Source organism: Oryctolagus cuniculus, chromosome 7, assembly GCF_964237555.1.
Source record: "Oryctolagus cuniculus chromosome 7, mOryCun1.1, whole genome shotgun sequence".
In the NCBI taxonomy this organism is placed as follows: Eukaryota; Metazoa; Chordata; class Mammalia; order Lagomorpha; family Leporidae; genus Oryctolagus; species Oryctolagus cuniculus.
The window spans coordinates 107,774,417-107,799,243 of record NC_091438.1 but is presented as its reverse complement, the minus strand read 5'-3'; the positions used below and the strand labels follow the sequence as shown (position 1 = coordinate 107,799,243).

Genomic DNA, 24,827 nt, shown 5'->3' with positions numbered 1-24,827 from the left:
CAAAGTTGTGCTGCAGTGGGCTAAGCCACTGTTTGAGATGCTGGCAACCTGTATCAGAGCTCTGGTTCAAATTCCAGCTGCTCTGCTTCCATTCCAGCTCCCTGCTAACGTGCCAGGGGGCAAGAGATGATAACTCTAGTGCATGGACCCGTCACCCAGAAAGGCTCCTGGCCCTTGGCTTTGGCCTGATCCAGCACTGACTGTGTGGCCATTTGGGGGACAAATCAGTATATGGAAGAGATCTCTCTGCCTGCCTGCCACTCTGCCTTTCAGATAAGTAAATCTTACTGAAAAAGAGAGCACGTGAAATGATGGCTATGTTTAGGGCTGTCATTGACAAGATCCCATAGACTGCATCAAGGGCCAAAATGGCTGGCTGAACCTGGACTAGATTCCTAACTGAATTCGGCTTTCCTTAATCATGCAGCAATGAGGTTCCTGTTCTCCACCTCGAGCACCTGCTTTTGCCTACTTCTGGGGCTCGATGTGAGTCAGGGTGAACAGAGAAGCAGAAGCACAAAGCAGCCCAATCTTCTTGACTATACTCCTTCCAGGCTCCTGCAGCAGGAGCTGCTGCAGCCCTAAAGACACCCCAACTGTGAGGAACTATTTCCCACAACTCACTAGAGACCTCTCCCACTGAATTCCCCAACCAAGTCCCTGCAACCTCTCCACTTAGCTCTGCAATTGCTTTAGAGATACATACACTAGAAGGAAGGGAATGACTAATACAAAGTGCAGTGGCTGTCACCTCTGGGGGACTTGGAGGGTGAACAAAGAGGGGCTTCCTGGGATACTGAGCAGCAGGCACATGTTATTTTTCTTTAACTACTCATATGGTTTATATGTATGTGAATACCTTTCCCAATTTTAAGTCTCTTCCAGAAAAGATTAAACAAACCAATATATTTAAAATCCCTAAAACAAAAGGAGACAATTAGCAGTTAGGAATTAACCATCAATTAATTACCTTATCTTCTCCATGTCTAACCCAGCAACCTTCTAAGCAAAACACAATAGCCCTCTCAGCTTATGTCACCTGCCAGTTTGTGTGGCTTATTGACTGGTAAAGCATGCCTTCTTAGTCGAGGACAGAGATGAATACGATCATTATTTTTCCTAACTATTCTTTCCCTCACCCAGTGTTCCATTATCCATAAAATGCTGATGGTCCTAACGCTGCAGTCTCGGGGAAACAGGAGATTCCCCCAGGAGCTCCCCCTTCCCTCACTCGATGCCTTCCATCTCTAGCATCTGCTTGACACAGGAAAGAACTCAAAAGTCTGGCATTAGAAGACAGAGAGCTAACAGTAATAAGCAACAGGACTAAAGTGATTCATGAAAAAGTAGCTCCATGTGGAAAGGTAAAACTCATTGTGATCCTTAATACCAAAGGTGTGGTATCTGTGACAATTATTTCCAAGTCTGAAAAGGACTAAACCAGAGGAAGGAAAAGTGGCTTACACTAAAAGCTGTATTTTTAAATGGAATAAATGATGTTAGTGGGAATCTCTTATCCAATACAGTGACTAAATCTTGGTGGAGTCACTCTCCCTGTTGGCAGCATGATGTAGACTGAGAGTTCTAACCCTCTCTCTGCTGTAACCTAGCTCTGTGCCTTGGACAAGGCGGGAAAAGTCTCCGGCTCTGAGTTTTCCCCACTGTAAAAGGGTACACAGAATAAAGAACCATGAGGCTCCCCAAAGGACCACAGGGCTGTAGGAGTCCACATTTCTTGCTTTCTGATTCACTGTCTTCAGTGTCAGAGCAGTTCACAGGGATGCATAAAACCATCTCAAATAGCCAACTGGAAGGGAAATTAAGAGGGAGTTTCAAATTCAGGTGCTCTTACACAGAGTTTAAGTCCTAAAAGCTTTTAAGAAATGCTATGCTTTAAGACAGTTAAATGTACCCAGTGACTTTTAACCCAAAAACTGCTAAAGCCAAGGAAAATAATGTAAGTTGAAGCAATGCCCATTTCTATTATGACTCCATTTTTTAAAGGAACCCATAAACGTGCATGACTCACACATCTGAATATAATGAGAAGTTCCTGTATCATTCATCTTCTGGTGCCAGTAATCCATGTTACAGAGTGCCAAAGCCCCTTAATAAGTGTAGCATATGTTTCTGGTCACACTCCAAAAACCAGCACAGGACCGCTACAGCAGAAAAACCACTTAAGTGAAGATTTCTGGGCTTTGCGATGCAAGATCCCAGTTCATTGTCAAAAAACAGGACTACCTCACTTCTCCATACACAGCTGCCCAGACTTTTTATACCCAGAGCAGACTAGGTACCCTTCCGGCTTATAAAGCTCTTTGGAGTTTACGAAGCATCTTCACACCTGTTAGCTTAACTGATTCTCGGTGGCCACGAGGATGCTCGGGGAGAGGTCACCATACCCGTTTTAAAGATGAAGAAACAGAGTTAGAGAATGTCAGTGAGTTGCCCAACGTTATGCAGCTAGCAAGTAGTGGAGCTGGACTTTCACTCAGGTCACTCAAAAACCAAAATTGGTTTGGTAATCTAGGAATAAGCAAATACGTGAATGAAACCTATTCAAAATCCCTATGATTTTTACTTACAAAAGTAATTCAACAGTCTACAAACATTGTATCCTGCCTATTTCTTTCTTACTCCCTTTGCTGCCTGGGTTGCTGGAGCTACCCCTTCCTTCCAAAGTTATGTCAGCTAAAGAAAGCCATGAAAATGTTACCATCTCTCACTTGTCCCTATCTCCAATACCACCAGTAAATGAATCCTGTGTATCCCCCCAAAAACAACAACAAAATGAAGTGAGTAGGCCAAAATTTAAACAAGGTACAGTGATAGATCTACACCTAAATCCAATCTGATGTGCTCCTACCACCTTTCCTTCTTGTCCCTCACAGCGTCAGTCAGAGGACCTTTGGAAACCTAGCAGGGCTGTGAGGGGAACAGGAGGCCTGGATAATAATTCCTAGGGTGGGGGAAAGGCAACAGGCATAGGAACTGAGCCTATCCATTTAGACTTGACCCCAGATGTACCACAGCTTCCATTCCCAACCAAGAAAAGTCTTGAGGGCCGGCACTGCGGCTCAACAGGCTAATCCTCCGCCTAGCGGCGCTGGCACACCAGGTTCTAGTCCCGGTCAGGGCGCCGGATTCTGTCCCTGTTGCCCTCTTCCAGGCTAGCTCTCTGCTGTGGCCCGGGAGGGCAGTGGAGGATGGCCCAAGTCCTTGGGTCCTGCATCCGCATGGGAGACCAGGAGAAGTACCTGGCTCCTGCCATCGGATCAGTGCGGTGCGCCGGCCGCGACGGCCATTGGAGGGTGAACCAACGGCAAAGGAAGACCTTTCTCTCTGTCTCTCTCTGTCCACTCTGCCTGTCAAAAAAAAAAAAAAAAAAAAAAAGGTTTGAAATCCACCCTCAGAAAAGAAATCCCAAGCTGTAGCAACGCTAGAGTTAAGGACAGCAAAAAAGAGATGAAGTGCCTGGTGTGTCAGATCACACAGGTGCTGGGGCAATGCGGAGCAGCCCAGGCCTGAATGCAGTCAGCCCCTGAAAGACACCCTGAGACTTCTGGTAATCCTTCCTGAGAAACAGGGCTATCGGCAATTCTTTCAGTGACAAAAATTCCCAATTGCTGGGTTCCTCATTTCACTGTTTTTAAGAAAACACAAAGCCACTCTCAGGTGTCCTCCTTGGTTACTTGAGAATAGTTAACCAAACTATTCCTGTATAAAAACAAGATTGTTTCCATTGACCTGACAATTTCCTTAGCAGCTGCAGCCACTCTGATAGCTAGAGGTATGGAAATCCACTCTGCATCCTCACCTTTCATTACACAATGGCTGGAATCCCCTGTCAGTTTACAAGAACTCACCATGGGGAATTTCCAAACTTCAGAAGTCTAAATGCCACTCACCTAGACTTCTCCAGTTACAAACACATTTTTCAAAGCTGACAGTAAGAATATCAGAATCACCACTTCAAACATTTAGTATGATTTAGGTTTTTGGTTATCCATGCTCATCAAATGTTCTAGGTTGCTAACTAGGCTAGAACTTTCTAACCATACCTGCCTTAAATAAAATCATAGATTATATGTCAAAAACTTAACGAGTCTGCAAGTCTTCAATCAAATGAGCTCTACCTCATACTCTGGGTAGAAATTTTGCATGGGGGCCGGTGCTGTGGCGCAGCAGGTTAAAGCCCTGGCCTGAAGCGTCGGCATCCCATATGGGTGCCAGTTCGAGGCCTGGCTGCTCCTCTTCTGATCCAGCTCTCTGCTATGTCCTGGGAAAGCAGTAGAAGATGGCCCAAGTCTTTGGGCCCCTGCACCCACGTGGGAGACCTGGAAGAAGCTCCTGGCTCCTGGCTTTGGATGGGCACAGCTCCGGCCATTGCGGCCATCTGGGGAGTGAACCAGCGGATCGAAGACCTCTCTGTCTCTACTTCTCCCTGTAACTCTTTCAAATAAATAAATCTTAAAAAAAAAAATAAATAAATAAAATGGTGCATGAACACTCTAATCATGATCGCCAACTTTAGAACAAAGCTACAAAGGCCATGGGGAATGGTTTTGGCATCAGTCAAACTTGAGTTTAAATCCTGGCTCTGTCACTTAGGAGTTGTTGGCTCTGGGCACCTCAGTTCCCGGGCCTCAAGCTTCTGCATCTCTAATACCAATTCCCTGTGATTTAACTGCTGTCAAGGACCAAGCACAGTGGAAATCATACAATAGGCACTATAGGGAGACTTCAGAAGGTTTATAAAAAATGGAATGAAAACCTAGGTTTAGGGACAAGTGGTGGGTGCAGCAGTTAACCTGTTATGTCCTATCATGCTTTATATACCACTTATAAAAACTTAAATTGAGCAATAAATATACCACTTACAGTAACTTTGAAATAAATGTTTTTAGAGTTGTAATTTTTAGGAAGTTAAAAGTGAATGGTGGCCGGTGCCGCGGCTCAACAGGCTAATCCTCCGCCTAGCGGCGCCGGCACACCAGGTTCTAGTCCCGGTCAAGGCGCCGGATTCTGTCCCGGTTGCCCCTCTTCCAGGCCAGCTCTCTGCTGTGGCCCGGGAAGGCAGTGGAGGATGGCCCAAGTACTTGGGCCCTGCACCCCATGGGAGACCAGGATAAGTACCTGGCTCCTGCCATCGAATCAGCACGGTGTGCCAGCTGCAGAGCGCCAGCCGCAGTGGCCATTGGAGGGTGAACCAACGGCAAAGGAAGACCTTTCTCTCTGTCTCTCTCTCTCACTGTCCACTCTGCCTGTCAAAAAATTAAAAAAAAAAAAGTGAATGGTTAGAATATTTGAAAATATCTTTAAATTCATTGTGAAAATGGAATAAACTTCACTGCAAAAATTATTTTTACTAAATGTTCAACTGAACAAAACATTAGATACATAACTGATATGTAGTATAAAAGATGTTTTCATAAAAGTATTTTCTAGCACTAGGTCACCTTTTTGAGAAACATACTGTATTTCAAATTATTAATGTTTCAAGATAGCTGTTTTGGGCTGGCGCTGTGGCGCAGCAGGTTAAAGCCCCAGCCTGAAGTGCTGGCATCCCATATGAGTGCCGGTTCTAGTCTCGGCTGCTCCACTTCTGATCCAGCTCTCTGCTATGGCCTGGGAAAGCAGTACAAGATGGCCCAAGTCTTATATATAAAAAAGATATCTGGGGCTGGTGCCATGGCTCACTTGGTTAATCCTCCGCCTGCGGCACCTGCATTCCCATATGGGCGCCAGGTTCTAGTCCCAGTTGCTCCTCTTCCAGTCTAGCTCTCTGCTGTGGCCCAGGAAGGCAGTGGAGGATGGCCCAAGTGCTTGGGCCCTGCACCCGCATGGGAGACCAGGATGAAGCACCTAGTTCCTGGCTTCGGATCGGCACAGCGCCGGCCATAGCGGCCATTTGGGGAGTGAACCAACAGAAGGAAGACCATTCTCTGTCTCTCTGTCTATAACTGTCAAAAAAAAAAAAAGATATTTATTAAGTATTATATCTACTAAGTAAATTTGAAATACAAGCCAGTATGACTATTTGGATAACATATGGAAATTTAAGGTAGGAAACAATTACAGCCTTTTTATACTATGCTACTATCCTCTCTTTAAGGCCCATTCCAATCCAACCTCCTCCTTCAACACCTAGCTTCATCAGTTACAATGACTGACACATGATACAATTTGGATTTAATTAAACATTCATCATGTTTCAAGGACCATCATGCTGGTCCTAATGCCTATCTCTTTAAGGCCTTAAGTGGAAAGGTGCTGTTTCTCTAACTTCCAGTCCCACTAACTCAATCATTATTCTAGCTTATTATAAACTACAGGACCACAAGTGATTTTACAACACCACGTAATCAGAATTGCAGAAGCTTGAAAATACAAAAATCATTCTTGAGCAGTGACAGATAACTAACTTATTAAACAAACATTCTAAGAACACTCTCCAAAACCACTTTGGTTCAGGTCACATGGGCATACTCATTTACAGGCTGTGGTGAAGATGTCACGAATTAGAGTCCCTTGGGGTAAAATGCTCAGAACGCTGTGACTAAACCACTGTGGCCACTTCACAACCATTCAGATACACCCATTTTCTAGAACTGCAAAATCATCAGCTAAAAACAACTTTTATTCAAATGAGTTTAGAATCAAGTTCATACATATCATGACTTAAAATAAAATGAAGCTTACACTCTCTACAAAGACTTCCCTGCACCTTGCTAAGCCTGATACGATTCTAAAGCATTAGACCAATGGTTCTCAACAGTTTCCCCCTTATTCAAAACATTTTTTGTAATGTCCTGCCTTCAATACCCTGAAATGAAAATCAAAAATTATACAAACCATCCATATGCACAATTCCAAGCTCACCTATATAATGCTCTCACTATAATCAAAGGAGAACTTATATAAATTTATGACTATGTATTTCAATGTATTTCACAACTCTGTCATAAGTATACTAGAAAATATAATGAAGCAGTCCAAACTTGCACTATTAGTAGGTAACCATGAGTGTAATAGTTACAAATGCAGACAGATACTGGCATATTCTTTTTGTGATATAAACACAAGCACAACAACACTGGTAAATAGCTTCTGGTAATGTTACAAACAAAATTATGCAAAATGGTGCAGAAGGTTAAGCCTCCGCCTACATCCTATATGGGTGCTGGTTCAAGCCCTAGCTGTTCTACTTTCGATCCAGCTCCCTGTCAATGGGCCTAGGAAAGCAGCAGCAAACAGCCCAAGTCCTTGGACCTCTGCACCCCCAAGGAGACCTGGATGAAATTCCTGGCCCCTGGCTTCAGCCTAACCCTGCCCCAGCCATTTGCAGTCATGTGGGGAGTGAATCAGCAGATAGAAGATCTCTCTCTCTCTCTTCCCCGCCCCCTACCTCCTTGTCCTTCTTTCTCTGTGATTCTTTCATATAAATCTTTAAAAAATAAATAAATATATAAATAAAATAGATCTTGGGTCTACATTCAGAACATTACAAGCATGTATTTCTCCTACAAGAACATTTAGAGATACATTTAAAAGTCATTTCGAGTATTGAAAAATTCTTTGTACAGGAGTAGTCCAATACAGATGACAGAATTCTTAATATTCCTGGCCATGCCCTCTTAATGCCACATATATTCATTCTACTATCACTGACAGAACCACCAAAACCCCCACAGAAAACCACTGCATCAGCCATGCACTACTGTGAGGCCTACTACCTTTACATTTCATGCACTGATCTTAGACCTGTGTTTGGCTCCTAAGCAGGAATTCAGTTAGTCTGAGGAAGGGGTGGTAATTCCTCTAAAATTCCTCCCAAATGATTTGTCCTAAGCAGCTAAGACACCTGCAGTTCATTACACTGAATTATCTAACTCCTGACTCCAGTCTCCTGTTAATGCACATTCTGGGAAGCAGTGTTGATGCTTAAGAGCTGGATTCCTGCCACCAACATCGGAGGCCTGGATTCAGTTCTCAGCCTAACCCAGTCCCAGTTTCAGCTACTGCAGGCATCTGGGGAATAAGTCAGAAACTCCATCTATGTCTCCCATATGGGTGGCAGGGAACCAAATACTTGGGCCATCTCTTGCTGCCTTCCCAGGCAGATTAGCAGGTAGTCAGATGGGAAGCAAAGCAGCTGCTACTCAAACAGGCACTCAGATATGCAATGCCAGTGTCACAGGCAGTGGGTTATCAACATTGGCCCCAAGTCCATACTGCTATATCCTCAAATATACAAACTACTACCCCCTTTTGCTCAAGCTGGCTCTTCGGCCTTGACTACTCTTCATACCAGCTCCCTGCCATTCTTCCATCTCATAATGTGTTCGCTCCAAAAATGTCCCAGGACTGGCGCTGTGACATAGTCTGTTAGGCCACAGCCTGCAGTGCTGGCATCCCATATGGGCACAGATTCAAGATCCAGCTGCTCCACTTCTGATCCAGCTCCCTGATAACAGCATAGAAAAGCCACGGAAGATGACCCAAATGCTTGGGCCCCCGCACCCACGTGGGAAACATAGAAGAAGCTCCTGACTCCTGGCTTCAGATTGGCCTAGCCCTGGCAATTGCGACCATTTTTGGGGAGTAAACCAACAGATGAAGATTCTGTCTCTCCTCTCTCTCACTGCGATCCTGCCTTTCAAATCAATAATCTTCTTTTAAAAATATAGATTTCCCTAAAAACTCTATGAAGGAGGAGCCTTGTCTATCCAGACCCCATCTAAAGTACCCCTCCCCACTTCTTCATCTCCTTAAACCTCACCAGTTTTTTCCTCCCAACTCTTGGCTCAGCCCAGCATTCTGTTACTGATTAGCCTGTGCATTTGTTTTGTGTCTACCTCCCTCACTGGAAATGAGGGAGGTGGACACATGCCCCTCTCAAATAATTTTAAAAGGGAGGGAAGCAGGAAGGAAAACTGACTTTCCTCTGGCTGGCCTTGTGGTGAAGTGGGTTAAGCCACTGCTTATGTCACTGACATCCCATGAGTGCTGGTCTGAGTGCCAGCCACTCCATTTCTGATCCAGCTCCCTGCTAATGCGCCTGGGAAAGCAGAAGATGGCTCAAATGCTTGGGCCCCTGACACCCATGTAGGAGACCTGGATGAAGCTCTGGGCTCCTGGCTTCAAATTGGCCCAGCTCTAGCCACTTGTGGCTATTTGGGGAGTGAATCAGTGGATGGAGATCTTTGTCTCTCTCTGTAACTATGCCTTTCAAATAAATACATAAATCTTGAAAAGAAAAGGAGAAAAGAAGAGAGCAAGCAAGCAAGAAAGGAAGGGAGGGAGGGAGGAGGGAGGGACAGAGAGCGAGAGAGCGAGAGAGCGAGAGAGCGAGGAAGAGAAGAGAAGAGAAGAGAAGAGAAGAGAAGAGAAGAGAAGAGAAGAGAAGAGAAGAACACAATGCCTTTTCCAATCTTCCAGTGTCCCTGAAAACAGCCACATGATGTGAAAGCCTGAGATGTTTATGGCAACACAAAAACAGGGAGGGGCAGCCAGTTAGTTCACTAGCACCTCTTAACTGCGACTAGTTTACAGATTAGCTATATCAGCGCAGGGAAGCCTGGAAGTGGGGATCTGAAGAGATTAAGTTTCCAAGCCATAAAGGGTGGTGGAAAGGTTCCAAACAAAGAGAACTATCCAGAAAGGTATGCTCAGGCTGGGGCTCCCACACTTAACACAACTCCCTTTTCCCAAAGCCAGCTCTCACCATGTACAAGTGGGTACAGAATGCATTCATGTACACATACACACACACACACACACACACACACTAAATACTAAAGTAGGGTACTACTGAAAGTTTCCAGTTTACTGGCCCTTTAGGAAGTCCTAACCGCTCAGCAGTTAAAAAAGAAAAAAAAAAAAGCAGCAGCTTAAAGAAGCAAAAACCCAAGTACTCTTCTACTCAGCTTTCCCTTTTTTTATTTAAAAAAAATATATTTTTTGAAATTCAGAGTTACACAGAGCGAGGAGAGGCAGAAAGAGAGAGAGAGATCTTCCACCCACTGGTTCACCCCCCAATTGGTCACAATGGCCTGAGCTGCACTGATCCAAAGCCAGGAGCTTCTTCAGGGTCTCCTAAGTGGGTGCAGGGGCCCAAGGACTTGGGCCATCTTTTACTGCTTTCCCAGGCCATAGCAGAGAGCTGGATCAGAAGTGGAGCAGCCAGAACCTGAACCTGTACCCATAGATGATGCTGGCACTGCAGGCGGCGGCTTTACCCACTACGCCACAGTGCCAGCCCCTCCTTATAACCTTCTTGGTGACCATGTAACCCACCCTAGGCCTTAAGTTCAAAATACATAGGTTGTCATTTGTAACAGATCAGGGTTTTCAAGCTTTGTTCTGAAAAACCAAAAGGTCCTGAGTGCTATAAAATTCTGTTCCCAACTTTTCTTTCACTTAAACCTCATTCTAAACTAATACTTTAACAATTTTTGAGATAATAAACTCCCACAAATTCAAGTTTTATAGCAAATTTTGCCAACTGAACCTTACCAACGTGTTAACAATATCTTCCTGCAGACCTGCTCTTGTCAATCCTAAATTTATATTTCAGTATTTTGGAATCTTGGAAATAATGCCTGCCATCGACTCTGAAGGAAGTTGGAACTTTTTTTTTTTTTTAATTCAGGCCTGTACTTGTCTGCATCTTTAAAATTGCTCAATCAAGTACTAACTACCACAGAACACTTGCAGCATGTTCAATTAAAAGCCAGGCAAATCTCAGGCACATCTGTGGGCTCATGCTCTTATCACAGGGGAATAGCCAGTCATACAACAACAAATGAATTGATAACAGGTTGCATCGTAATAAAAAATGAGTCCATGTTATCTTCTGCCTTGCACATTGTGATAGAGAATGACAGCATTTGTTAAACAGTTTGCTTCTCCTTTGAGATCAAAATTCCCCTATTCATCTTCGGACTTCCAGATCAATACAAATGAAGAGCATCTTGAAACTGCAGGATGAGGCTGTTGTGGCCATCTGGGAAGTGAATCGGTGGATGGAAGACCTCTCTCTCTCTCTCTCTCTCTCTCTCTCTCTCTGCCTCTGTAATTCTGCCTTTCAAATAAATCTTGAAAAAAAGAAATTGCAAGATGCACTATTAATAAACTATTCTTGCCTACAGTTACTTACCCATATGAATCAGAATTTTCCATGCTGTGTAACCAAAGTTAAATTCACAAGTACACTAAGTAATGAAACTGGCAGCCGGCCAAAACTGCTGCTTCATTGTTCTCTTGACTTCATCAGAAGTTAATGCATAATAACCTATAAGTCTGGACTCGTAGAATGAATCTTGTTAGCATAGGACGTTCCACATGGGATGCGATTTGAAATAGGGTTCCATGGCTTCCAACGTGTCAAAAATCATCATACCAGATTCTCTCAGAGGCCCAAGTACAAGGGAAGGTCTAAGTAAAAATATTCCCTTTCTGTCCCTCTGTCAACAGTAAAGTTTCACGTACCTTGGGCAAGAAGCTTTCCACCCTGGTGTCAATCATTCAAGACCCAACTCCCCCAGCTACATGGTGAAAGCTTCTCAGCCTGCTCCAACCACAGCAGGAAATGCAGCCATTTGACACAAGGCTGACTGGCTGCACCCTGAACTGATTACCAGGGCCCTGGGGATCCCCATTTAGGAGCTCAGGCAAACATTCAGATGCCCTCAACCTTTACCTTTAAAGATAAACACATGCTTATCAAAGCTCTGCTCTCCACACACCAGGTAACAGTAAGCTGCTACAAACTATCAGGATACAACCTGGTAACAGAACAGAGTAGTCCTAAAATTAAGTCATGTGACCATGTTATACCCAGAAATTTATCCAAAGCACACATAATATTCACACCTAGAGCAACATACAAAGTTAATAATCACAGTGTTGTTTGTAATGGCAAAGAATTGAAAGCAACCTAAATGCTGCTTTAAAAAGGGATATTCAAACAACAAACTGTTCACACTATCTTATTTATTTATTGTTTGTTTGTTTTTGAGACAGAGCTACAGAGAGGTAAAGCCAGAGAGAGAGAGAGAGAGAGAGAGAGAGAGGTCTTCCATCCGCTGGTTCACTCCCCCAGATAACCACAACAGCCAGAACAGAGCTGAGCTGATCCAAAGCTAGGAACCAGGAACTTCTTCCAGGTTTCCCATGTGGGTTCAGGGGCCTAAGGACTTGGACCATCTTCTACTGATCTCCCAGGCCATAGCAGAGAGCTGGACTGGAAGAGAGGCAGCCAGGACTAGAACCAGCACCCACATGGGATGCCAGCACTGCAGACCTGGGCTTTAATCCGTTGTACCACAGTGCCAGCCCCCACACTATCTTTAATACTAATAATAATGGCTACATTTTGGAGCAGGTAGTGTACAGAGAATCCTCTGACACACCTTTGCATCTCATTTAACGTTTACACCAGTACTATGAGATATGTATTATTGTACTTTAAATACTAAAACTGAGATTCATAAAAGAATTTAGCCAAAGCTTACCCTTAGCTTACCCTTACCTTACCTAAGTGTCAGGGCCATATTCACACCAACAAGCATTTATTAAGTGTCTACTATGTGCCAGGCCTGGTACTATATGCCAGTTTTGTTACTAGGGCTTTTTTTTTAATTTTTGAAATAATTTAGAATTATATAAACGTGCCCAGATAATACAGAGTTCCCATGTACATCTTGTCAGCTTCTTCTAATACCAAGGCTATGGTGTTTTTTTAATTGATAAACTGGAACAGTCCATTATCAAATAATTCTCGAGCACTGGACTGCTCCTGCTGACACCCACTCCTTCCAGGACTGCACAAGATCTCTGTTCCCCACAGAGCTCTGATTCTGCACAGCCCTCCCCACTGCACCATCCCAAGGGCAAGGGAAGGGAATTAAGAGTATCAGCATGGGGGCCAGCGTTGTGGCGCAGCAGGTTAAGCTGCTACCTGCGATGCCAGCATCCCGCATGGGTGCTGCTTTGAGTCCCGGAGGCTCCACTTCTGATCCAGCTCCTCGCTAATGCACCTAGGAAAGCAGCAGAAGATGGCCATAGAACGTGGGTTCCTGCTACCCATGTGGAAAACCAGGACGGAGTTCTAGGTTTCCTGGCTTCCACCCATCCCATCCCTAATTGTTGTGACCATTTGGGGAATGAACCAATGAATGGAAGATCCCTTTCTGTGTCTCCCTCTCTGTAACTTTCAAATAAATGAAACTGAAAATAAAAGAATATTAGCATGGGCCGGCGCCGCGGCTCACTAGGCTAATCCTCCGCCTAGCGGCGCCGGCACACCGGGTTCTAGTCCCGGTTGGGGCGCCGGATTCTGTCCTGGTTGCCCCTCTTCCAGGCCAGCTCTCTGCATGGCCCGGGGAAGGCAGTGGAGGATGGCCCAGGTGCTTGGGCCCTGCACCCCATGGGAGACCAGGAAAAGCACCTGGCTCCTGGCTCCTGCCATCGGATCAGCGCGGTGCGCCGGCCATAGCGCGCCGGCCGCAGCGGCCATTGGAGGGTGAACCAACGGCAAAGAAAGACCTTTCTCTCTCTCTCTCTCACTGTCCACTTTGCCTGTCAAAAAAAAAAAAAAAGAATATTAGCATGAACAAAAGTTCCTGTTTTCCACTAAGAATTTATAAGCCACTATGGATAGTGCCTAATGACTTTTTAATGAGTATAGAAACTTAAGGAAATCTGAATTACGAAAAAAAATAGTAATAATGAAAAAAATAATATAGGTCCAGGGGTCAGTGCCGTGGCTCACTTGGCTAATTCTCCGCCTGTGGCACAGGTACCTCATTTGGGCACCGGGTTCTAGTCCCGATTGCTCCTTTTCCAGTCCCAGCTCTCTGCTGTGGCCCGAGAAGGCAGTGGAGGATGGCCCAAGTGCTTGGACCCTTGCATCCTCATGGGAGACCAGGAAGAAGCACCTGACGCCTGGCTTCAGATCGGCATAGCTCCGGCCATAGCGGCCATTTGGGGGGTGAACCAACAGAAGGAAGACCTCTCTCTCTCTCTCTGTCAAAATAATAATAATAATAATAATAATAATAATAATAATATAGGTCCTGTCAGCACAACACCAATGTTAATTGTATATACCTGGCATCATACCAGTGTTTCGTTCATTTAATTCTGAGCCACTCCATAAGGCAGGTACCACTGTTATACCTTTCTTACAGATGAGAAAACCCACAGGTAAAGAACTTAGTTTTACTCAAATTTCTACAGAAAGTAAAACACTTAACTTTCCTGGGAAGAAGAGAATACAGGGCTCCCATCTTCTGCTTTGAACCTGCAGATTCCTAGATTCCTGGATTTGGGGAGCTATTTTTAATTACAGTGGCCACCATCCCGCTCAGCAAAACTCCTCACAAGTGCAGCATTTTTCAGCTGCTGAGTAATCGCTGCCTAAAAGTGATGCATCCCTCTCTTGTACGTGTTTCCAGGGAAGCGAAGAAATGTTAAGAGGCTTGCACAACACTGACTAAAAGCAAGCCTCCAAAAGGCTGTTCAGGTGTGTTTTCTGAAGGTCTGGAACCTCCGCCTGTCCACAATCCTGCAATGCACTCACCCCTCGGCAGAAACTCAAGTGACACTCGCCCTCCTCCTGATGTTCCCACACGCTGTGTCTTTAGCACCGCAAAGGACCTGCACAGCCCTGCAGACACGGTGCAAGCAGGGCATAGAAGGGAACAGTGTACTTCCACCACCACAGAATGGAATCTCCTTGCTTTGTCAAACATGTTGCTCTGGAGACCGTTTTTGCTTTCAAAGGAATCTTGGTTTACTGGTAGATTCACTTGGTTTCGTGCTGTAGTGACTAACTTTGAATCATTCAAACCTGCTTTGGTCTTTAGGGTTTCAGGCACTACAGAGTATACAATTACTATATAAGTGTGTGTACCTTCAAGCAACCCAAACACGATCACAAGACTCACAACCAAGGGCCTAACTTGGCTCTACCTCTGGAATTAGGGAGCTGGCAGAAAGTGACCCAGATACCAGGAGGGGCATTCAACAGGAGGAAGGATGGATGCTGATCAAAACCGAGGGAGGGGTGGGGCTATCACAGAGATGGAAAACACAAGGAAAGAGGGGCAGGAACCCAAAGCAGCCCCTGCCCCTGGTCACCAACCAGAATCAGTGAGGATTGCAGCGAGACCCCAAGAGGCATCTCCCAAATGTCTTCCAGCTCTGGTCCTGAGGAACTTGCTCAATAAGTGATGCGATAAATGACACAGAGGCACAACATACGAAGCTGCTTTTGAAGATTCCGAGGGCCTCTTGCCTCTGCTTTAAGAAGCGGGGAGAAGGTCAGGCAGCCATGCTAGGGAACCAAGCTGCGATGAGCGGGACCTTTTTGCACTGGAAGCACCTGGCATCACTGCAAACAGAAAGGACAGTGACTCATCATAACGAGTGCACAGAACAGTAAAGGGAAAACAACATTCACCAGAGAGCACGGCACTCCAGCTACACGAAGTCATGGGCAGGATCTTGGGATACAGACCAATAGGGGTGCCCCTCAATCTCCACTGTCCCCAAGGCTCTGTCATCTTGAGAGATTTTTCTGAAAATTTTCCCATCTTTTAGACCTGAAAAATTCTGGTCCATCTTGGAAAGTCCAGGTCAAAGGCCTCACACTGCCTGTGAAGTCCTCCTGACCAAACTAGTCACTATCTCCTCTGTGCCCCCACAGTACTTTCTTAAACACACTGATTACAGTCATAGCTTGCTTTGTGTTGCAAATTATCACCCATCAGACAATACTGGGGGCTGAGGCTATGTCACTCATTTTTATTTCTCACAGTCCATGTCCAGACCACAGCAGGACTCAACAGATGAATAAATGTCCTATAGCAGGACCACACAGAGTTGCCAAGGCCACACATAACTCCTGAGGACCAATCTAACCCTAGCCCTGGGGGTAGGCAACCCTCTTCCCTCTAAGACCAGAATGAGGAAGCTGCTCCTTTGACTCTCCTGCTAGCAACGGGAATGAGAATATAGATGCATCTGGCACCTTTGAGGACAGATGACCCCACCAAACAAACTGAACTGGTTTTCCCAATCTCACAATCACTGCAGCCTAAACCTAAAAGCACCAGACTGACGGCTGTTGATTTACAGTGATAAAACAGATTTATGATTTTTTCCTTCCTCCACCTGTCAGCGGATGCAACCAGAAAGACTTATCATAATTAATTTTAAACCAAGTCTCCGACAATCTGTCCTTTTCTCCTACTCAGCCTGAAGTGATCTTGGTCTTGACAGTTATCCTTGTCCAGCTTTTCCTGCTGTGACAGAATATGTGAGACACTGTAGCTTGCCACTGCAATGGCTCACTGCAGATCCTAAGCAAGAAGAGGGAAAATCCATGGAAAACCAATGTGTGAGCCTTTACAACTTTGTTCAGTATATGGTGGAGCCATAACTGATGTTCAAACAAATCCAACAAGCTGGAACGTGACCTGATGGGATCCAATAGGACCATACTAAAAACAGAACACAACTCGTCTTGATACCTAAGGCAGGTGCACCAGAAACAGAAGGTCAAAGACACCCCTGCTTCTCCCCTGAGGCTTTGTCTCCCAGTCCCTCCCCTTACTCTACCAATACTCACAGGGAATTCAGTAAGCAAGCAGTAATGAGCATTTTCTAAATTAAACTCCTTTGTGGGCTGATTAGCTTTTTTTTTTTTTTTTTTTTCTTCAGGGTCTTGATCAAGCAGTTAAGCAACACACAGAAGGAGGAGGAGTTCATATGAAAGCCACAGGACCTCAAAGTTGGCATGGACTCTAAAAGTCAAACATTCACATTCCTCTTCCACAGCAACAATCATCTACACTTCCATTATTAGCCCCCCTTACCCTCAACTCCACAGGCCCAAAGACTCCAAGAGTATTTCATATTTAAGACAAGAATAAAAATGCTTTTCAGTACACTCCCCAACACAGTTAAGCAGGAATTGGCAGGGACCTTTAAGGAAGTATTCTTTAAGTCTCCACAACTACTGAAAGAATTAATTAATTCTTCGGGGGAAATCGTATTTTTTTTTTCCCATAATGTCAGAGGCATCTCGTGTTACTTGCCCATCACCTGTGCAGACAGCCAGCACTTTCACAAGTATGATCAGGAAGGTGGGGCCCGACACAAGTGCTGAGAACAGCACAGCTTCCCGCTCCGGCTGTGTCCAACTCCTCCACTAGGAGCTCAGCCAGCTTACAGAGAGGGGAAACACTAGGACCCACTCCCTTACACCATTGTTAAAAGGACTAAGTCAGCTGATCCAATGAGTAAACTGTAAGTGCTGTACTTCATACGTGAAGAAGTAGAGCCCATGTTTCCTTGGAACATGCTACTCCACATACAGGAATCCTCAAATGTGACAGCAACAAAGACTGAACCATATAAAACTGCCCACATCTGACCATTTTTGCATACAAAAATGGCTTTTTCTTGTGATAAATAGGTATGAATAAGAATGCAAAGCAATACATTTTTAAAAATAACATCCCAACAGTCAAGACTGGACCAGACCAAAGCCAGGAGCTAAGAACTTCAATCCAGATCTCTTCATATGGGTATCAGCAACCTAATCACCCGAGGCATCAGTTCTGCCTCCCAGTGTCTGCATTAGCAGGAAGTTAGAATCAGGAGCAGAGCCGGGTATTGAACCAGGTACTCTGATGTGGTACATGGGCATCTTAACTACTGTCTCAACCGCTAGACTGAACATCTGCTCCAAGCAGTGCACTTAAAATTGCTCTAATTGTCCAAAGCAGTTCAGCCCTTTTACTGAAAGTTTTTCAAACGTCTGTTTATACAAAAAAGGATTAAACACCTGTATGGGACTAATCCTGCCCACCTCCAGTCTGATCTTAAGAAGGATGAGCAATCTTAGCTTATTTCGGGAGCTGCTCAACTGCCAACTGGCTCCCAGCCACCTATTACTCTGACAACTGTAGCTCCAGGACTACAAGCATAATCTGCAGAACCTATACCTACAGGAAGTTCAAAGGCTTAAAAGAAACAAGCTAGAGCCACCAGAGAACTCCACAGCATTCTCCTTCTGATGGTATTTCTTGCTTCTGGGGAAAACACCTCATGCCCAAGCCATATTCAGTCTTCCCCAACATACTGGAATTTGAACATTACTCCAGCAGTATCTGGTGTCATTTTGGTTCCAAAAGTTCCAGAGACCCAACATTGAGCATTTTTACCTTTGCTAATTTTTCCGTAAGTCTAGAACCTTTAAAAATTAGAAAAAGTACATCACTTACATTAAAGTTCAGTTATACAATCCAGCTATGTATGTATGTATGTATGTATGTATTTAATTTGAGAGACAAAGAGAAAGAGAGATAGAGCTCCTAAGCGGGTGACAGGAACTCAACTACTTGAACCATCTCTGCTGCTTCCCAGGATGGGCATTAGCAGGAAGTTGGAATTAGGAGAGAGCTAGGACTCAAACCCAGGTACTTAATATGAGATACAGGCATTCCAAGGGGTATCTTAACCATTAGGCCAAATGTCTGCCCCAACACAGGATCTTTCTAAACTATCTTTGCAACTTGCTATCAATCTACAGTTAATTTCAAAATAAAGATCTCTTTAAAAAAAAAAGAAAAGTTTAGAGGCATTACTGGGACACTGGTAGCTACAAGCCAAAATAGACTTAATCATGAAATTAGAAAACCTTAGGGAAATATTTAGCCCACTGATTAAGGCGCCTGGGTTCAATTCTTACTTCTTACTTCTAGCTTTCAATTCTAGCTTCCGACCAATGCAGACCCCGATAGGTACAGATAACAGCTTAAATGACTGGGTCCCTGCAACCTATGTAAGAGATGTGGATTGCATTTCCAGCTCTGGCTGGGGCCCCAGCCCAGGTCAGGCCATTTTGTTGGATGAACCAGTGAATGGGAGCTCATACATGCTTACTCGCTCACTTGCTTACTCTCTGTAAGTTAAAAAATAAAAAGGGGCTGGCACTATGGTGTAGCAGATAAAGCCACCACCTGCAGTGCTGGTATCCAATATGGCTGCCGGTCCAAGTCCCAGCTGCTCCACTTCCAATCCAACTCTCTGCTATGGCCTAGGAAAGCAGAAGATGGCCCAAGTCCTTGGGCGCCTGCACCCATGTGGGAGACCTAGAAGAAGCTCCTGGCTTCAGATTAGAGCAGCTCTAGTCGTTGTGGCCATCTGGAGGGTAAACCAGCAAATGGAAGACCTCTCTCTCTCTCTCTCTCTCTCTCCGCCCCCCTGCTCTCTGTAACTCTGCCTTGCAAATAAATAAATAAATCTTAAATAAAACCCTTGAAAATATGGATCATATAATTTCAGTTTTTCAGACATAGTATTAAGGCTGAATCAAAGTGATCAATCAACAATTCAAGTGGATCCTTCATATTCTACCTTGGAACAAGGAAATCCATCACTCCAACACTGCCTGAGACATTAAATTACCTTCACTGTTAACAATCTCAAACAGAAAATGTCAAATCTTTCATGCTAAGAATGGACACAACTTTATGGATGAAAAATTTTTTATAAAGTTCAATTACACAAAGACACAAGAAATTACTGAACTTTAATGTAAAATTTTAAATGTACTATGTGATTGTATGTCTTTAATCCATTAATAAAAGGTTCTTTTCAACTATCTATTTTTTAAAAAAAAATATTTTATTTATTTATTTGACAAGTAGAGTTACAGACAGAGGAAGAGACAGAGAAAGGTCTTCCATCTGTTGGTTCACTCCCCAGATGGCCACAACAGTTGGAGCTGTGCCAATCCAAAGCCAGGATCTTTTTCTGGGTCTCCTACATGGGTGCAGGGGCCCAAGTGCTTAAACTATCTTCTACTGCTTTCCCAGGCCACAGTACAGAGCTGGATCAGAAGAGGAGCCACGGCCAGCGCCGCGGCTCAATAGGCTAATCCTCCGCCTTGCGGCGTCGGCACACCGGGTTCTAGTCCCGGTCGGGGCGCCGGATTCTGTCCCGGTTGCCTCTCTCGCAGGCCAGCTCTCTACTGTGGCCCGGGAAGGCAGTGGAGGATGGCCCAAGTGCTTGGTCCCTGCACCCACATGGGAGACCAGGAGAAGCACCTGGCTCCTGCCATCGGATCAGCGCAGTGCACCGGCCGCGGCGGCCATTGGAGGGTGAACCAATGGCAAAAGGAAGACCTTTCTCTGTCTCTCTCTCTCACTGTCCACTCTGCCAGTCAAAAAAAAAAAAAAAAAAAAAGAGAAGGAGCCACAGCACTGGCCCCAGCACTGGCCCCTTTTCAACTACTTTAACCAAGAGTGGAGGATTTAACCAAGAGCCTGGCACTGGGGCAGAGAATCTGAAACAATTTACTTATCAGAGCTTATCGGCCAGAGTGGTTCCAAGAAGACTTACCTTGCAATATTGGGTGCAAACCTACTACCAAGAAGAGCTGCAAGAAAGCCTCTGAGTCCAAGTTTTAAGCATACAACGTGTGAAGATGGACACAGCTAGAGTAGGAAAGGCTCCCCCCTTCCTACTCCTTGCTTATATAGAAAGCCCTGACAAAGTGTTACTCAGAGAGGTGGTCTCAGGAAATCTACCTTCCCACTTGTCACAGGTAAATAAAGCTTTCCTCTGAGGAATTGCCACTTGAATTTGGTGATCTGGCCCAAGCAGAAGGACCCCTGTGTCTACTAACACTATTGGCCCAGTCACAAAATAAGATAGTAGCAGACTCCTTCTCTGGCCTATACATTAAAACCAGTTAAGAAAAATACCTGGAAGCATTTGTACTTGTCTGAACCCTTGATTCCATGTTCATACATGGAGTAAATGAGGGCCTGGACCAAGACCATCACCCGCATATCAAGGTACACAGATGACCTGATTCGTTCAGGCTTCATGGTCATGTTTCAGCTTGATTTTATTGCTCCACTTCCCTTAACACCAGAACTATTTACCTCCTCTATTTCTCTCAACACTAGACCCACATGTAAAGCCCAGATCAGTATTAGCTAAATGAAACAAGAGTGTCAACTCTTCTTCCAACGACAAGCCATATACACTCATGTTTTTCAACTAAAAGTAGAAGTTATGGCAAAGAAACCGAGAAGTAACGCATCCTCATGAAGTCCCTCTTTTTAATGTTACGTCCACACATGGATGTGATGCAGGCAAAGGGAGATGGCATGCTATAGCATCTTAACACAGTTCTAAGTGCCCCCAGAACAGGATCAAGGGCCTCTGCCTACTCCTGCTGTTCTTATTTAACACTGTGATTTATTTAACATTTCATTTAATAATTAAAGTACTTAGTTGACTAATCTGAAGACCTACCTAGCATTATTTTCACAGAGATTCTGTTGGCTCATTTACTTAGAGACTACTGTCTGAATATTGGTAATATATCTGGCCTTAAACGGATCCTTGCCCTCCATGATACACTGTTCTGGCTGCTATCACCCATCTTGTCCGGAGGCCAGAGGACGTCAGATGAATCTGTGTAGTGGATCTGTGCATGAATGTATCCATAAAAGCCCAAGATATATCGCTAAGGCTGATCATGTGGCTGAGAATACCAAGTGACAGATTTCTACCATGACACAGAATGAGGAAAAACAAGTATAAACATCTACACCAATTAACCACTCCCCTTTGGAAATGGATTAGAGGCCTGGGACACGGTGGGCCCAGACCTTTTTTAGCTTTCTGCCATTGTGGGCCTGTGCTGGTCTGCGCCTCCAGAGAGCAGAGCCTTCAGGCCACCGCTCCATGCTTCCTGGCCTACGTGCTCCTCCACATGGCTGGCTCCTGGTACTCGGTATGAATCCAGATTTCCCTCTCTCTTTAGATAGGGCCCTCACTCTCTTATGCATTTCTCCCACTGAATAAAGGCTTAAAAACTTAAAAAAAATACATAAAATAAACATCTACCCCTCCCCTCAACTGTAATACTCTACCCAAGTTTATAAGAGCTTGCCAGCTTGCAGCAGTTTGGAGTTACAAGCTTAAATAACATATTTAATCTCCAAACATTGGTTTCTTCATCTTTAAATGGGGATAATGCCATCCAATGCACAAAGGTTATTAAAGGATTAAATGAGGTATATGCAAGTACTTGGGCACGCAATACACATGCAAATTACAAGGTCATGATCACAGATGTAATTCCCATACAGGACTTTAAACTTTAAAAGAAAATCACATGGTTTCAATCTGTACTTTGAAATATAGCTGGTATTATACCTCTAGTGCACATGTAACACACAAGTCAATAAAAACAAAAAACAGAGGGAATAAGAAAAACAAATTCCACTGTATACCCCCCAACTGGGTGACTCAATATTGCTCCTTTCTAAAGACCGGCATGCAACACACTCGTGTTTTAACAGTGCTAAGCTGCATTGTTTTGGAGCACACAAAAAATAGGAATTCACCAAAGGAAATGCTGCTGAAATTTCACACAAATACTCAGGAACATCACATGTAGCCAGACGCTCTCATGTGAAGCTACATATAAAATACAAGTAACTAGATGCCAGTAAGCCTATGAATCCTATGGGAACAAGCACACTGATAGCTTCAAGAGAAGAAAATACAGTTGAAAAAAAAATTACAGAAATCACAACAAGAATTATAGACCAAAGCTAGTTAGAGTACAGTGTGTGTGTGTGTGTGTGTGTGTGTGTACACACACTAAAGAGTCAATAAGCAGTTAACTTCAATCTAGGTCTACTTCAGTCTACAGTATGCCCTTATGAGCACAGTGTTCAGCACACTTATGTCTAGGATTGAACATGATTTAAAAAGTAAAAAAAATTGTGTTCAGTCATCCCAGTGCAAGGACAAAGCAATATTTTCTAATTTCTTCATCAAAGTGGTTCAAGATTTTTATGTACAGTTATTATAAGGATAAACTCCCATCATCTATAAAATTTGGCAATCACAAAATAATTTCTCCCTAAGGGCTCAAAAGAGCCAAGAATTTATTGTAACTAGCATCAACATCTGGCAAAAAGAAACTTTCAAATATAGAATGCAACAACGCTACTAGAAACTTCCATTTGGGGCTGACTGACCTCTTACTCTGACAATAATGAGAAATGCAAGGCTCGGGCCAATGTTGTGTGACAGTGGTGCCAATTCAGTCCCAGCAGCTCCACTTTCCAATCCAGCTCCCTGCTAATGCACTAGGGAAGGCAGTGAAAGATGGATCCAAGTCCTTGGGCCCCTGCTACCTGACATGGGAGATGCAGATGGAGTTCCTGGCTCCTGGCTTTGGCCTGGCCCAGCCCTGATCATCGTTGTCAGGAGTGAACCAGTGGACGGAAGATATCTCTGTCTCTGTCTTTTCCTCTCTATGTCACTCTGCCTTTAAAATAATTAAAATAAATCCTTTTTAAAAAGGCAAAGATTATTTCTCTTGATCAACCAAATATTTTAAGGGAGATAAGTCAGTAATTATTTCAAATTTCCCACAGAGTCCTCTACTTTTTCTATCAGAGAAATCAGGACTATTAAAGAGCCTTGGAGCTGTGATCCTACTTACAGCTTTTTCTATCAGAGAAAATGGATCTAGTAAGGGAATTTGGGAGCTGTGATTTTACACTGAAACTCCTGTACCTACAAAGTAGCTTCACTTCACAGATGAAGGAACCAAAGCTCAGAGGCATAAAGTGATTTAAACAGGGTCTTGCAGTCATTTGCTATCAGATTCCCCAACATGAATGCTGACTGAGCTCAGCACAAATGTCTGAATTTAAAGAAATGAAGAATCAGATCGGAGTCCCTGCGATGTTGGACCTTCTCCAGGAAAATGACAAAGGCATGGTTTACAGGACGAATCCCCAGATGTCCAGTGGAAGCCCCTACCAACCTGCACCCTGTTGACCTGCAGCAACGATGTCAGTTTAGTGGTTATAGACAAATATGAGAAAGCTCCAGAATTAGACAAAATTCAAAGACAGAAACTACTCCTGGATGAATAAAATATCCAACTGCAGAACTAGAAGATTATGATGTTTTATAGGAAGCTTACATTTGAATGATGAAATTTGATATCTTGGAGGGAAGTAGGCTTTTTTTTTTTTTTTTCCAGGCAGAGTGAGACAGTGAGAGAGACAGAGAGAAAGGTCTTCCTTCCGTTGGTTCACTCCCCTAATGGCTGCCATGCCGGCACTGTGCCAATCTGAAGCCAGGAGCCGGGTACCTCCTTCCAGTCTCCCATGTGGGTGCAAGGACCCAAGCACTTGGGCTATCCTCTACTGCCCTCCCAGGCCACAGCAGAGAGCTGGACTGGAAGAGGAGCAACCAGGACTAGCACCCGGCGCCCCAACCAAGACTAGAACCCGGGGTGTCGGCGCCACAGGCAGAGGATTAGCCAAGTGAGCCATGGCGCTGGCCAAGGAAGTAGGCATTTCAATATAAGAGATAGAGGACAAGCAGATCTGGAATGTCATGGAGAAAAAATGACACACTAGCCCTTCCTACATACTAGATGGAAAGAATGACATCAAACCAATCTGGTTGTCTGCTTAAGAGCCAGTACGGATGGACCATTTTGATATTCAAAGATTAGTTTTTGGCACAGGCAGCAGAATGGAGACAAAATACTCTCTGGAGAAGAAAATATTCTGGTAAAGGTATTAATCATGATAACTGAGCAGAAAATGTCTTCAGGTGGGGAGCAGTCTAGGGGATAACACTCTCATATTATGAGGCACACTCTCAAGTGTTTATTTTGAACAGAAAGTGCTGGTATGAAGGTCAAATGAAGAATTTCATCACATTAAAAGTGAAGAACATATTACATTTGC

The 24,827-nt window shown here is 44.2% G+C and overlaps 1 protein-coding gene across 4 annotated transcripts in view; it reads right to left on the bottom strand.

The window, feature by feature from the left end:
* Nucleotides 1-24,827, bottom strand: part of JAK1 (Janus kinase 1) — a 141,791-nt gene that overhangs the window by 80,532 nt on the left and 36,432 nt on the right. The window contains exon 2 of one of the 4 annotated variants that reach the window (XM_051856411.2): nt 15,155-15,403. The exons of the other annotated variants lie outside the window; for them this stretch is intronic. The gene's annotated coding sequence lies outside the window, so the exon portion shown is untranslated. The remainder of the gene's footprint in view (nt 1-15,154; nt 15,404-24,827) is intronic. 4 annotated transcript variants of the gene reach the window in all.